The sequence below is a fragment of the Macrobrachium nipponense genome, chromosome 27 (assembly GCF_015104395.2).
Source record: "Macrobrachium nipponense isolate FS-2020 chromosome 27, ASM1510439v2, whole genome shotgun sequence".
In the NCBI taxonomy this organism is placed as follows: Eukaryota; Metazoa; Arthropoda; class Malacostraca; order Decapoda; family Palaemonidae; genus Macrobrachium; species Macrobrachium nipponense.
In genome coordinates, this window is record NC_087216.1 from 27,093,733 (window position 1) to 27,109,359 (window position 15,627).

Genomic DNA, 15,627 nt, shown 5'->3' on the forward strand with positions numbered 1-15,627 from the left:
GTGTGTGTGTGGTAGAATAAGCGGAAAGAGATTGGGTTGTTCTCTGAGTTTACTTTTGACACTGTTCTGAGAGAGCTGTTATTCATTATCATTTTCTCTCTGTTATTATCTGCAATGCTACTTGACCCTTCTTAAAGTGGAAAAGTTTTTTTTTTAATCAAGAAAAGGACGCTTTCTCTCAATTATTATTTTTTATAATTATATAATACATTTTTTGGATAAACAAGGATGTTTTCTCTCAGTTATCGTCTGAACAGCTATCTTACTCACCTCAAACAGGAAACCTTTATTTGATAAAGTATGGACATTTTCTCTACATAAATGTCTATCATATAACATCACTCTTGTCAGAATCAAAATTGTCATTGCACAAAGCAAAGCAATAACATCCAACATAATAATAATAATAATAATAATAATAATAATAATAATAATAATAATAATAATAATAATAATAATAATAATAATAATAATAATAATAAAATGAAAAAAAATAACCAGCAAAGGAAACTCAACAGTTTAATTTAAAATAATGGTCACTCAATATATTTTATAATAATTCCCTTTTACATAGGGGGAATGGACAAGTAATTATGGCCATTTTTTCATTTCACGGAAGGGAGGGGATAGTCGGTCATTATTAACTTTTCCCCTACTGAATAATAATAATAATAATAATAATGATAATAATAATAATAATAATAACAATAATAATAATAATAATAATCATACTATAATGGGCGTAATGTCTGTCTGTCTGTCTGTCTGTCTGTCATTCAATCACGGCCAAACGGCTGGTCAGATGGGCATGAAACTTGGCAGGGTTATGGTGGGGACCCCTAAGATGGTTTGTAATGGGGTTTCATCCAACCTACCACCCTACTTTGTAGGGGGTGGGGGTGAGAAGGGATTCCCCTGAAAAGGAGCTGTTTCTGGCCATGAAACGAGGCTGGTTATTCCCGTAGACTTAGTTACTTTACGATTTTTTTATACATAATTTCTGTAGAACTTCCCCGGAGAAAGTCGCGAATATTTCAGCTCGGACACAATAGGAGATGAAAATTATCATCAATATCCGCAAGATTTTTTGAATAACTTAAATCTATGGGGACTGCCAATGCACAAAGTAACGTTGAAGAAGTACTGCCCAGTAATGTTGCTTCGGAATTTTGATCCGGCCAATGGACATTGCAACGGAACGAGGTACACCGTTATGGAGCTAAACTCCCAACGTCATTGAAGCAGTGATAGCAATGGGCCCTCACACCGGCAAACGTCTGTTCATCCCCCGGATTCCTCTGATGCCTTCGGACAACCAGTTTCCTTCTCATTCACTGCAAACAAGTCGCATGGCCAGACTTTGGATCATGTTGCTGTGTTTCTGCCGTCACCCATGTTCACGCATGGTCAACTGTATGTGGCAATGAGCAGAGCAACTGACTCTGCCAACTTGAAATTAAGTTGTGGACAAACGGATAATATTGTATACAAAGAGGTTCTGTAGTAGGTATGTATAAAAATCGCCCTTATTTTAATATTGCTGAGTAAATAGTATATATAAATTTTTCACTTCTGCACCCGTATTTTATCACCCATCGTAGATGGTTCAGTTTGCTAGTAATAATAATAATAATAATAATAATAATAATAATAATAATAATAATGGTAATAATGGTAAGAGCTCAAGGAAATAGATACCCTAATTCCAGACTGTAAGGGTTGTATCTGGGGACATCAGATGGAGTTTGGAATAGAAAAATGCGCCTTAGTCAACATACAAAAAGGCAAAGTAACGATAACTGAAGGGATAAAGCTACCAGATGGGAGCAACATCAAACACATAGATGAGACAGGATACAAATACCTGGGAATAATGGAAGGAGAGGATATAAAACACCAAGAGATGAAGGACACGATCAGGAAAGAATATATGCATAGACTCAAGGCGATACTCAAGTCAAAACTCAACGCCGGAAATATGATAAAAGCCATAAATACATGGGCAGTGCCAGTAATCAGATACAGCGCAGGAATAGTGGAATGGACGAAGGCAGAACTCCGCAGCATAGATCAGAAAACCAGGAAACATATGACAATACACAAAGTACTACACCCAAGAGCAAATACGGACAGACTATGCATAACACGAAAGGAAGGAGGGAGAGGACTACTAAGTATAGAGGACTGCGTCAACACCGAGAACAGAGCACTGGGGGCAATATCTGAAAACAGTGAAGACGAGTGGCTAAAAAGTGCATGGGAAGAAGGACTAATAAAAGTAGACGAAGACCCAGAAAATATACAGAAGACAGGAGAATGACAGACAGAACAGAGGACTGGCACAACAAACCAATGCACGACAATAACATGAGACAGACTAAAGAACTAGCCAGCGATGACACATGGCAATGGCTACTGAGGGGAGAGCTAAAGAAGGAAACTGAAGGAATGATAACAGCGGCACAAGATCAGGCCTTAAGAACCAGATATGTTCAAAGAACGATAGATGGAAATAACATCTCTCCCATATGTAGGAAGTGCAATACGAAAAATGAAACCATAAACCACATAGCAAGCGAATGTCCGGCCCTTGGACAGAACCAGTACAAAAAGAGGCATGATTCAGTGGCAAAAGCCCTCCACTGGAGCCTGTGCAAGAAACATCAGCTACCTTGCAGTAATAAGTGGTACGAGCACCAACCTGAGGGAGTGATAGAAAACGATCAGGCAAAGATCCTCTGGGACTATGGTATCAGGACGGATAGGGTGATACGTGCAAACAGACCAGACGTGACGTTGATTGACAAAGTCAAGAAGAAAGTATCACTCATTGATGTCGTAATACCATGGGACACCAGAGTTGAAGAGAAAGAGAGGGAAAAAATGGATAAGTATCAAGACTTGAAAATAGAAAATAAGAAGGATATGGGAATATGCCAGTGGAAATCGTACCCATAATCATAGGAGCACTAGGCACGATCCCAAGATCCCTGAAAAGGAAACTAGAAAACTAGAGGCTGAAGTAGTTCCGGGCCTCATGCAGAAGAGTGTGATCCTAGAAACGGCACACATAGTAAGAAAGTGATGGACTCCTAAGGAGGCAGGATGCAACCGGAACCCCACACTATAAATACCGCCCAGTCGAATTGGAGGTCTGTGATAGAGCAAAAAAATAAAAATAATAAAAAATTAATTAAAAATAAATAATGAGACTAATACACACCACCAATATCAAAGAAACAAATAACTTGACATATGCAGGAGCAAGATTAGCAGCAGAACTGATGGGGATACGAACACCAACACCACCAGCACAACCAACCCAACAGAAACCAAAAATGTCAACCGCCTTGGAATAGGCGCCTGGAAAAGCAAATCATGGTGATGAGATCTGACTTGATTAAATTGAAAGAGATGGCAGCAAAAAGGCTAAGAAGCAAGAAAACAAGGGAGGAACTGAACGAGAAATACAAAGTACACGAGAGGGGACTAAACAACACAATAGAAGATGTAAAACAGAGGCTTAAGGCCAAAGCACATAAGATCCAACGGTACATGAACAGGAATAAGGAATACCAACAGAACAAACTATTTGGAACCAACCAGAAAAGACTATACAGCCAACTAAGAGGGGAAGACAACCACCAAGAAATTCATGAAGCCAAACCAAGTAAGAGACTTTGGGAAAACATCTGGAGCAATCTGGTATCACGCAACAAACATGCAACATGGCTCCAGGAAGTCAACGTTGAAGAAACAGGGAGAATAAAACAGAGATTCACTAACATCACGACAGACACAGTCAGACACCAACTAAAGAAAATGCCCAACTGGAAAGCCCCAGGTCCCGATGAAGTCCATGGATACTGGCTCAAAAAGTTCAAGGCCCTACACCCAAGAATAGCAGAACAACTCCAGCATTGTATCACAAATCACCATGCACCCAAATGGATGACCACAGGAAGGACATCCTTATTCCAGAAAGACCAGAGTAAGGGAAATATAGCCAGTAACTACAGGCCTATCACCTGCCTACCAATAATGTGGAGGTTACTAACAGGTATCATCAGCGAAAGGCTATACAACTACCTAGAGGATACAAACACCATCCCCCACCAACAGAAAGGCTGCAGAAGGAAGTGTAGGGGCACAAAAGACCAGCTCCTGATAGACAAAATGGTAATGAAGAAATAATAGAATGCCTGAAAATATATGGGGCAGAGGAAAGCACCATCAGCTTCCTCAAAAATACAATGCACAACTGGAATACAATACTTACAAGCTCTGGAATAAGACTAGAAGAGGTTAATATCAGGAGAAGGATATTCCAGGGCGACTCACTGTCCCCACTACTCTTCGTAGTAGCTCTGATTCCCATGACAAAAGTACTGCAGAAGATGGATGCTGGGTACCAACTCAAGAAAAGAGGCAACAGAATTAACCATCTGATGTTCATGGACGACATCAAGCTGTATGGTAAGAGCATCAAGGAAATAGATACCCTAATCCAGACTGTAAGGATTGTATCTGGAGACATCAGGATGGAGTTTGGAATAGGAAAATGTGCCTTAGTCAACATACAAAAGGGCAAAGTAACAAGGAGTGAAGGGATAAAGCTACCAGATGGGAGCAACATCAACACACATAGATGAGACGGGATACAAATACCTGGGAATAATGGAAGGAGGGGATATAAAACACCAATAAATGGAACACACGATCAGGAAAGAATATATGCAGAGACTCAAGGCGATACTCAAGTCAAAACTACAAAGCCGAAAATATGATAAAAGCCATAAACATAGGCAGTGCCAGTAATCAGATACAGTGCAGGAATAGTGGAATGGACGAAGGCAGAACTCCGCAACATAGACCAGAAAACGAGGAAACATATGACAATACACAAAGCACTATACCCAAGAGCAAATACGGACAGACTATACATAACACGAAAGGAAGGAGGGAGAGGACTATTAAGCATAGAGGACTGCGTCAACATCGAGAACAGAGCACTGGGGCAATATCTGAAAACCAGTGAAGACGAGTGGCTAAAGAGTGCATGGGAAGAAGGACTGAGAAAAGTAGACGAAGACCCAGAAATATACAGAGACAGGAGAATGACAAACAGAACAGAGGAATGGCACAGCAAACCAATGCACGGACAATACATGAGACAGACTAAAGAACTAGCCAGCGATGACACATGGCAATGGTTACAAAGGGAGAGCTCAAGAATGAAACTGAAGGAATGATAACAGCGGCACAAGATCAGGCCCTAAGAACCAGATATATCCAAAGAACGATAGATGGAAATAACATCTCTCCCATATGTAGGAAGTGCAATACGAAAAATGAAACCATAAACCACATAGCAAGCGAATGTCCGGCCCTTGCACAGAACCAGTACAAAAAGAGGCATGATTCAGTGGCAAAAGCCCTCCACTGGAGCCTGTGCAAGAAACACCAGCTACCTTGCAGTAATAAGTGGTACGAGCACCAACCCGAGGGAGTGATAGAAAACGATCAGGCAAAGATCCTCTGGGACTATGGTATCAGAACAGATAGGGTGATACGTGCAAATAGACCAGACGTGACGTTGATCGACAAAATCAAGAAGAAAGTATCACTCATTGATGTTGCAATACCATGGGACACCAGAGTTGAAGAGAAAGAAAGGGAAAAAATGGATAAGTATCAAGACCTGAAAAATAGAAAATAAGAAGGATATGGGATATGCCAGTGGAAATTGTACCCATAATCAATGAGCACTAGGCACGATCCCAAGATCCCTGAAAAGGAATCTGGAAAACTAGAGGCCGAAGTAGCTCCAGACTCATGCGGAAGATTGTGATCCTAGAAACGGCGCACATAGTAAGAAGAGTGATGGACTCCTAAGGAGGCAGGATGCAACCCGGAACCCCACACTATAAATACCACCCAGTCGAATTGGAGGACTGTAATAAACAAAAAAAAAAAAAAAAAAATAATAATAATATTTTTTTTTTTTTTTTTTGCTCTATCAGTCCTCCAATTAGACTGGGTGGTATTTACAGTGTGGGGTTCCGGGTTGCATCCTGCCTCCTTAGGAGTCCATCACTTTTCTTACTATGTACGCCGTTTCTAGGATCACACTCTTCTGCAAGAGTCCTGGAGCTACTTCAGCCTCTAGTTTTTCTAGATTTCTTTCAGGGATCTTGGGATCGTGCCTAGTGTTCCTATGATTATGGGTACATTCCCACTGGCATATCCCATATCCTTCTTATTTCTATTTTCAGATCTTGATACTTATCCATTTTTTTCCCTCTCTTTCTCTTCAACTCTGGTGCCGAGAAAGAGAGGGAAAAATGAATAAGTATCAAGACTGAAAATAGAAATAAGAAGGATATTATTATTATTATTATTATTATTATTATTATTATTATTATTTTATTATTATTATTATTATTATTATTATTATTATTCAAACCTCATAATCACATGCGTTAATAAAATAAAATGGAAAAGTAAATCCACAGTAATATGTCTGATCTGTTTATTTAAAATACAAAGCTTTGTATTTTTAAATAACAGATCAGACATATTACTGGTGGATTTACTTTTCCATTATTATTATTATTATTATTATTATTATTATTATGCGACGTTATCCTTACTGAATATTATCATTATTACTGTCGGCTTTGGAGTAGCCTTCCCTGATTTAGAGAGAAGTGGCAGGTTAAATATCACCTGTTGCATCAATTTTTACGGCAGAATTATATGCAGTTTTAAAGGAAGTTTTTATTCGGAATGAAAATAATTTTATTATATATTGTGACTCGAGAAGTGTTCTTCAGTCGCTGGAATCTTTTAACCTTTTAAACCCTCTGATTTTAGACATATTTGAATGGCTGCTTTTACTGAAAAGAAAAGGGAAAGAAAGAAAGTTCTGTTGGGTGCCTTCCCATGTTGGGGTGGATGGGAATGACAAAGCTGACCGATTGGCAAAGTCGGCAGTCAACTCCCCAGAACCCACGAGATGCCTACAACCATATCGGGATTTATATCCTCTGGTGGGTCAGAGAATTAAAGAATGTTGGCGGTCCCAGTGGGAGGATATTTTAACTAATCAAAAAATGCGCAGTATCACGTCATCAGTGTCTCCTTGGTCATATCCGTATATGCCAAGGAGACAAGAAACGATGTTCTGCAGATTGAGGATTGGACATACAAGACTCCCACCATGGGTTTTCTTGATGTCTCGTGAAAATCCTCCGTTTTGCGAGAACTGTACTGTGCCCTTGACTGTGAAACATTTGCTGATTGAATGTCCCAGATTCGGGAATTTGAGACATAGGTTCCTGTATTGGGGTCGTGACAGAGTAGGTAATTTTTTCCTAGCTACAATTCTTGGAGAGGATTGTAATATAGAGCAGTAATATAAATTTATGGGGGAGGCAGGCCTCCTCAACCAAATTTAAATTATACATAGATTGTCTATGTAAGAACTTATATATATGAACGAAATTTTTATATATGTATATATTTTTTAATATTTTTATAGGAAATTTATTAGAAAATTTAATTTGTTCTATTTGATTTATTTCGGTGTCAATTACCCAGATGTTGTGACGCCAGATCTAATCGACACAATCAATCATTACTATCAATTACTTAAAAAATCCTCATAGTAGCACGAGTCTTCCAATGGAGAAACAAATCCACAGTTGTGTAAATGTACATATATATATTTAAATTTAAAAAACAGCCTGGTTAGCTTTCGGGAATCAGATTGAAAAGGGGAACCGAACAGATTCCCGAAAGCTATTCTTACTGTTTTTAAATTTAAATATATGGACATTTACATAACTATGGATTTGTTTCTCCAGTATTATCATTATTTCTATTATTATTATTATTATTATTATTATTATTATTATTATTATTTTATTATTATTATTATTATTATTATTATTATACGACGTTTCCTTGCAGAATGATAATAATAATAATGTTATTATTACTATTACTTATTATGTGACGCTATCCTTGCAAATAACAAATAATAATAACTGGTGTAGCAAAATCTTAGAAGTTAAGACGTCTTATTAGCTAATAATAATAATAATAATAATAATAATAATAAAATAATAATAATAATAATAATAATAATAATAATATAATATAATAATAATGTTTCTAGCCAGGGATGTCCAACCTTTTAATTTAAGGAGGCCGCATTGCAAACTTAAATATTTAACTGGGCCGCAAAAACCCGGAATATCTGAATACATTTTAATGAAAAATGACAAGTAAAAAACAAAAACCATGTCATACACTTTATTACAACATTGTAAATATTGTAAATGTTTATATTAGCTACATAGAAAAAAAACATTAAATTAATTAAACTAATAATCAATAGAATTTTGACTTTGTCTTTCCAATTATTTTAATGAAAAAATGGACAAATATAAAAAAAAACCAAAAATGGGGATACACTATTACAACATTGTAAATGTATGTTTTATATGTAGCTATACATAAAAAATAACCCCATAAATTTAATAACCAATATTAATTCAATGAGACTTTTGACTTTGTCTTCCAAGCCATAGTTTTTCATATTTTGCATCGAAAGGATTGATTCTTAAATTCTAAAGAATGTTTGCTAAAATGTCTGCATTGTCAACCTATTTCTTTGCAGTTTTAATGTTTTTCATGCTGAAAAAAAAAACTGCTCCGCAAGAGTGTACTTCCCCAAAATACAAATAAATTTTCTGGAAATAAATTTATTAACTTTGATTTGGAATTCATTTTGAGAGAATGCCTTTCTTATAAAAAAAATAAAAGAAGGGTAATGCTCTCTTATGGAAAGTTTTTTAAACCTTCCCCGGACTTTTTGAGCTCAATCAGTTTCAATTGGTATCAACTGGCGCTTTATATTAAATTGAAAGAAATGGATATTTAAATAATTTTAACCAATTTCAATCTTTTTTAAAAAATTTCAGAAAACATAAATTTTACGTTCAAAACCACACATGTGTTGTCACGATACTAATGATAATTGTTCTCTATGTAGGGCTACGAGGCAAAACCATTGATTTCTTGTTATTCAATAAATAGTAAGAAATAATCTAAGAAATTCTAAAAATTAAAATCTATAATCTAAATGATTTTTAAAAATTTGTCAATGAAAGTGCAAATACTCTAAATCGGGAATGTCCCAACCTTTTAATTTAAATAGCCGCATTGCAAACTTAAATATTTAACTGGGCCGCAAAAACCCCAGAATATCTGAAATACATTTTAAGAAAAATGACAAGATCAAAAAAACCATGTTGCATACACTTTATTACAACAATTGTAAATATTGTATGTTTATATGTAGCTACACATAGAAAAAAAACATAAAAATAATTTAACTAAATATTATTTAATGAGAATTTTGACTTTGTCTTCCAGATTTTAATGAAAAAATGGGGGGGGGGACAAATATAAAACAAAACCATGTGAATTACCCTTTGATTACAACATTGTAAATATTGTAATGTTTATATGTAGCTATATTAAAAATAAAAAAATAACATTAAATTTAAAGTTAACCAATATTAATTCAAGAAGACTTTTGACTTTGTCTTCCAGCCAATATTTGTTTTCAATATTTGCTCGAAGGAATGTATTCCGTTAATTCTAGAATGTTTGCTAAATGTCTGTCAGTCAACCTATTTTTTCTTTCTGCAGTTTTAATGTTTTTCATGCTGAAAAAAAAACTGCTCGCAAGAGTATGGGACTTCCCCAAATACAATAATAATTTTCTGGATAAAATTTATAAATTTTGATTGAAATTCATTGAGAGAATGCAATTTCTTATAAAAATAAATGAAGTGTATGCTCTCTATGGAAAGTTTTTAAACTTCCGACTTTGCAGCTCATCAGTTCAAGTTGGGTACTCAAACTGGCGCTTTAATCATATTGAAATGAAATGGATATAAATAATTTAAAAACTCAATTTAAATTTTTTCTTTTTAGAAAAAATCAGAAAATCTAATTTACGTTCAAAAACACATGGTGTGTGTTGTCACGATACTTGATGAATTGTGTCTCTATGTAGGCTACGAGGCAAAACCATGATTTATTGTTATGTCAATATAGTAAGAAAATAATCTAAGAAATTCTAAAAAATAATCTATAATCTAAATGACAATTTTTAAAATGTCAATGAAGTGCAATACCTTCCTAAATAAAAGAATTTTAAATAATCTAAAGTTTCGCAGCCCTACATAAGCCTCTCACAGAACCAAGAACTGACAATATTAATAACTTAGTATGCATGCTAGGTTTAAATTTCATCTTTATTCATATTGTTTTTTAAAATTGTTTTTGTTTTTTTGTTTTGTTTTAAATTAAATTAAAGTATTTAAATTAAATTTACATTGAAGACTCTAGCTCACTACATGATAAATTTGCTAAAAAACTTTTTTTTTTTAATGAGAGTCGGATAGTGGGCCGCCATCCAAAACACGGGATGGGCAAATTGGCCGTGGGCCGCAGGTTGGACAATCCCTGCTCTAAATATAGATTTTAAATAATCTAAGTTTTCGCCAGCCCTAGCTACCTCATCACGAACAAGCAACTGACAATATTATAAACTTAAGTATGCATGCTCATTGTAAACATCTTTATCATATTGTTTTTTAAATTGTTTTTGTTTTATTTTGTTTATTAAATATAAAGTATTTAAATTAAATTTAACATGAAGACTCTCTAGCTCACTACATGATAAATTTGCTAAAAACTTTTTTTTTTTTAAATGAGAGTCGATAGTGGGGCCGCATCCAAACATGAGTTGGGCCCACAATGTGGCCGTGGGCCCGCAGGTGGACATCCCTGTTCTAAAGGGTCCACAATAATACAAAGTGTTATTGTGTATAATTTTTAAGAGTCCGTGTATAATTTTTAAGACTTTACAGAAAAGCTTCGAACCCTTCCCTGGGTTCTTCAGTCCAAATGAACAAGGGTTCGAAAGCTTTCTGTAAAGTCTTAAAAATTATGCACGGACTCTTAACACTTTGTATTATTGTGGACCCTTTAGAACATTATATATACTCCCGCGATAGAGAATTTTTCCCTACTACTACTACTACTACTACTACTGCTACTGCTACTACTAAAAATAATAATAATAGTAATAATAATAATAATAATAATAATAATAATAATAATAATAATAATAATAATAATATAACCGATGCCTAAAACTTTGTTCACCCCTTCCTGTCACATATGTCCAGCTCCGCCCCCTCCCTCGAGGACACTCTGTTACCGAATAGGGAGAACCGAGAGGGGGCCGAAGTACCTTCCGAAGGATTAAATGCCTTCGCCTTCCCTACCGAATGTCTTTCCTTTCTGTCCATTCGTCTGTCGTATGAGAGACATTTCTCCCCGAACGGTTTATTGGCCGGTTTAGACAGCAGAGTGAAAGCCTCAATCCCAGGGGGGGTGGGGGGGGGCGCTATTATAGGTCTGTTTGTGTGGATGTATCTCAGTTGTGAATGCATACACACATACGAATGCACATACACAAACGCATGTATTTATGTTTATAAATGTACATACTTATACATATTTATATTGAAATATATATATATATATATATATATATTATATATATATATATACATACTGAGAGAGAGAGAGAGAGAGAGAGAGAGAGAGAGAGAGAGAGAGGGAATAATGTTAGTTGTGAATGCATGGACTAGGAGAATAATAATAATAATAATAATAATAATAATAATAATAATAATAATAACAAGTGGTAGTATTTACTTCAAAATTGTCAGCAGTCATTGGGGGAATATACAAATAAAATGAGAGAGAGAGAGAGAGAGAGAGAGAGAGAGAGAGAGAGAGAGAGAGAGAGCCATTAAATTGGAGGCTTCTGAGTAAAAAGTAAGAAATGGCATGGGCTTCAGAGTAAGAAGTAACACAGAGAGAGGCTTCCGGAATAAGAAGCAACCTAGACCAAAACTCTTGAGTAAGAGGCAACGCCAGACGAAAGGTTCTGAGTACAAAGCAACGAAGATGAAACATTTCAAGTAAGCAATAACGACAAAACGTTATTAAACGTCATGGAACAACGCAGAATGAGGAGTAAAAATAAACAAAAGCACCGAGAGATTCAGTAGACCCCAAAGCCACACAGTCGACGTTGGAAGATGAAGAAGAAGACGACTCGAGAGAAAAGAGAAGACGTAACGAACTTAACGCGTTTGATACCATTCCCGCCCCCGGAATACCAGGTGATACGTACTGATGAAAGGAGAGAGAGAGAGAGAGAGAGAGAGAGAGAGAGAGAGATGCACTATCTCTCGACTGCTTTTCAAAGGAAGGTAGATACCAAACCATCCAAAAATGCCATTGTTTTACTCCCTCTTTCCACATCTGAAAGAAACCGCCACAAACTTGGCTGCCTCGTTCCGTTTTGGTTCCAAACACGAAAACGGGGCTGGCTAATCTTCCAGTGAGATCTTTATTGGATTCCACGCGACGGGGGTTGGAGGTTGGAAGTCGTTGCCGTCTCTTTCAGGGGCAGGAGGAGGAAGTTAAAGAAATCTTTTAACCGTCGGGTGAAGCTATCAAAATTGGAAGCTGGATCGAGCCTGATCCTAGTGTTAGTAGGGAGAGGATACGGGTGATGGTAATTATAGTATCTTGGTATCTCGCGTCTTTTGTTCCAATATTACTTACGGCATCGGCACGACATTAAAGGAAGAAAGAAGGTGCCCTTATAAAAAAAAGAATGGTCTTAAGAAATAACCTTAAAGTAATGATAATATAATTATGACAAAACATGAAAGGAATGATCAAAATTATACTGATTTCAACTAAGTCCAATTAAAAAAAACAATGGTCTTAAGACATAATCTTAAAACAAAGATGATATATGACTAAACATGAAAGGAATTATCAAAATTAAACTGATTTCGAAGTCCAAATAAAAAAAATTGGTCTTAAGAAATAATCTTAAAATAATGATATATGACAAAACATGAAAGGAATGATCAAAATGATACTGATTTCAACTAAGTCCAAATAAAAAAAGAATGGTCTTAAGAAATAACCTTAAGATACTGATGATACATGATAAAACATGAAAGGAATTATCAAAATTATACCGATTTCAACCCAGTCGAATTTTGTTGCAGAACTAGTCTTTAAAAAAATCCAATATCCTTGAAAACTGACACACTAAAAAACATATATTATATTTCAAACAACTTTCCTTTAAATGAATATTGTTTAGTCACAGAGACATCAGGACATCAGTAGTTGCAGTGAAACTGTTTCGTAACTAAATCCTGTCTGTTGGGAGGTGAGTTTGCTTTGACGATTACGTGGGAATGAACACTGGGATACTCGACGATATTTTAATTGAGCGAAATATATTTAAACTTTCATTTACCTTTGACTTTTATAAAAATATGACAAGAGACTACACTAATTCCCCTACACAGAACGATGACCACAATCTCTCTCTCTCTCTCTCTCTCTAATTATACAATAATCCTACACAGGATGATGACCATAAATGCTTCTACTTTCTATCTCCCTAGCCCCCCTCTCTCTCTCTCTCATTATATAATAAACAAACCTATACATGATGATGGCCACAAATGCTTCTACTCTCTCTCTCTCTCTCTCTCATTAAACAACAAACCTACACAGGATTATGACCACAATGTTTCTTCTCTCTCTCTCTCAGTGGAATTTTCATTATACAAGAAATCTTTCACCATATAGCATTTCGAGATCCCCAAGAGAGAGAGAGAGAGAGAGAGAGAGATTCTCCACCCGTAATAATTTTAGTAACGAATATAAATTCCACTTATCTTACGCTTGGCTTTTCGACCGTGAATAAAAACGGGAGACGAGAATGTATTGCCACAGTGTTATTCATTCCTTGTGTTTTTCCATTTACATTTATTGAATTTTATTACAGTTACTAATGTTTTTTTTTGTATTGACGTCTCCGAGAATCGAAAGATATTGCCTCTGATATTGGAAACAGATGGAATATTTTCTGTGGTAATGTTTTTTTTTTTTTTTTTTTTGTAACGGGAGAAATATCGTGCCTCGGTATTTCATTGGGACTTTCGATATTAAACTTTGTCAGCGTTTCTCAGCGACAACCCCATTCTCTCTCTCTCTCTCTCTCTCTCTCTCTCTCTCTCTCTCTCTCTCTCTCTCCTCTGGCACTTTAATTATACAAGAAACCTCCACAGGATGATGACCACAAATGCTTCTACTCTACTCTCTCTCTTTCTCTCTTCCTCTCTCTCTCTCTACGAACGCGTTTTTCGAAGTTTCTAACACAAACCACAATAATAGCTGTTATTACTTTCATATCGTTTGTTTATCAGAGGCTTAGTTGAAAATAGGAACCTTTCTGGACGATTAATTCTTGTAGACAAAGTGAATACTTGACGTTTACTGACGATGTAATTCCTTGAAGACAAAGTGAATATTTTGGCGTTTAATGACTTTTAATTTTAGTCCTATAGACAAATAAATTATACCTTACATAACTAGTCGTATATGGGTCCTGATATGATACAGGAAATTCGTGTTTTCATTATAGTCTGATTTTGAAAATCTACGTCAATAGTAACTACATAATGGGATGAATCCTTACTCACTGATACATACTATATATATATATATATATAATATATATAATATATATATATATATATATATATATAAGATGTTTAACCACCAGCCTGCCTTTAACTACTTTCCATAATCGCGGTCAGCTCTTCACTTCCATAAAAAGGAAAAGAAAAAGCTTTGGCTCAACAATGCTGTCATTCAGCCCAACTTCAGGTCTTAATAGGCAATTCGGGGTCTCCCAGAATCTGGTAAACACCATGATATATATATATATATATATATATATATATATAAATATATATAATCATACATACATACATACATATGTGCATATATATTACATATACATAATAGTGACGAACATTTAACCAAACGTCTTAATTCCATTATATCATTACTTTATGCTACATTATTTTTTATATTTGCAATTATTGTAAATCTTGCCATGACGAAAATGAGATACAATGGAAAAAAGGTCCAAGAAAATCACCTATTAAATAAATAAATAAACAAAGTAAGTAAGTAAGTATATATATATATATATATATATATATATATATATATTATATATATATATATACATACGTGCAATTCTGCAATACCTGGCCAACACACCAGTTTTAAAGCAGTGTTAAAACAAGCGACGTACGATGTTTACATTGCATCTTTTGCAAAACTATTAAGACACCGAAGTCCAACCACAATAAAAAAAAAACATAACTGACATCATCAACTTCAAGAACAAAAAACCTTCTTACCAGTCAATGAATAAAAAAATTGAAGGAAAATCACGAACTATATAGTTTTTTTTCACCTCACACGAGTGATCGAAAAAGTCTGCCTCTTTCTCTCTCTCCCTCTTTCCTCGGCGAGCGAGAGCAGATCCTCACAATCGCACCGATCTCTCTGACGGTCAGGCACCGACTGGTTACCTACGGAGAGAGACTCCCTCTCTCTCTCTCTCTCTCTCCCAGA

The 15,627-nt window shown here is 35.5% G+C and overlaps 1 protein-coding gene across 3 annotated transcripts in view; it reads right to left on the reverse strand.

Annotated features, from left to right (window-relative positions):
• Positions 1 to 15,561, reverse strand: part of LOC135200969 (neuropeptide Y receptor type 5-like) — a 219,889-nt gene extending 204,328 nt beyond the window's left edge. For all 3 annotated transcript variants that reach the window (XR_010311409.1, XM_064229747.1, XM_064229746.1), the window contains exon 1: positions 15,411 to 15,561. The gene's annotated coding sequence lies outside the window, so the exon portion shown is untranslated. The remainder of the gene's footprint in view (positions 1 to 15,410) is intronic.
• Positions 15,562 to 15,627: the final 66 nt, after the last annotated feature.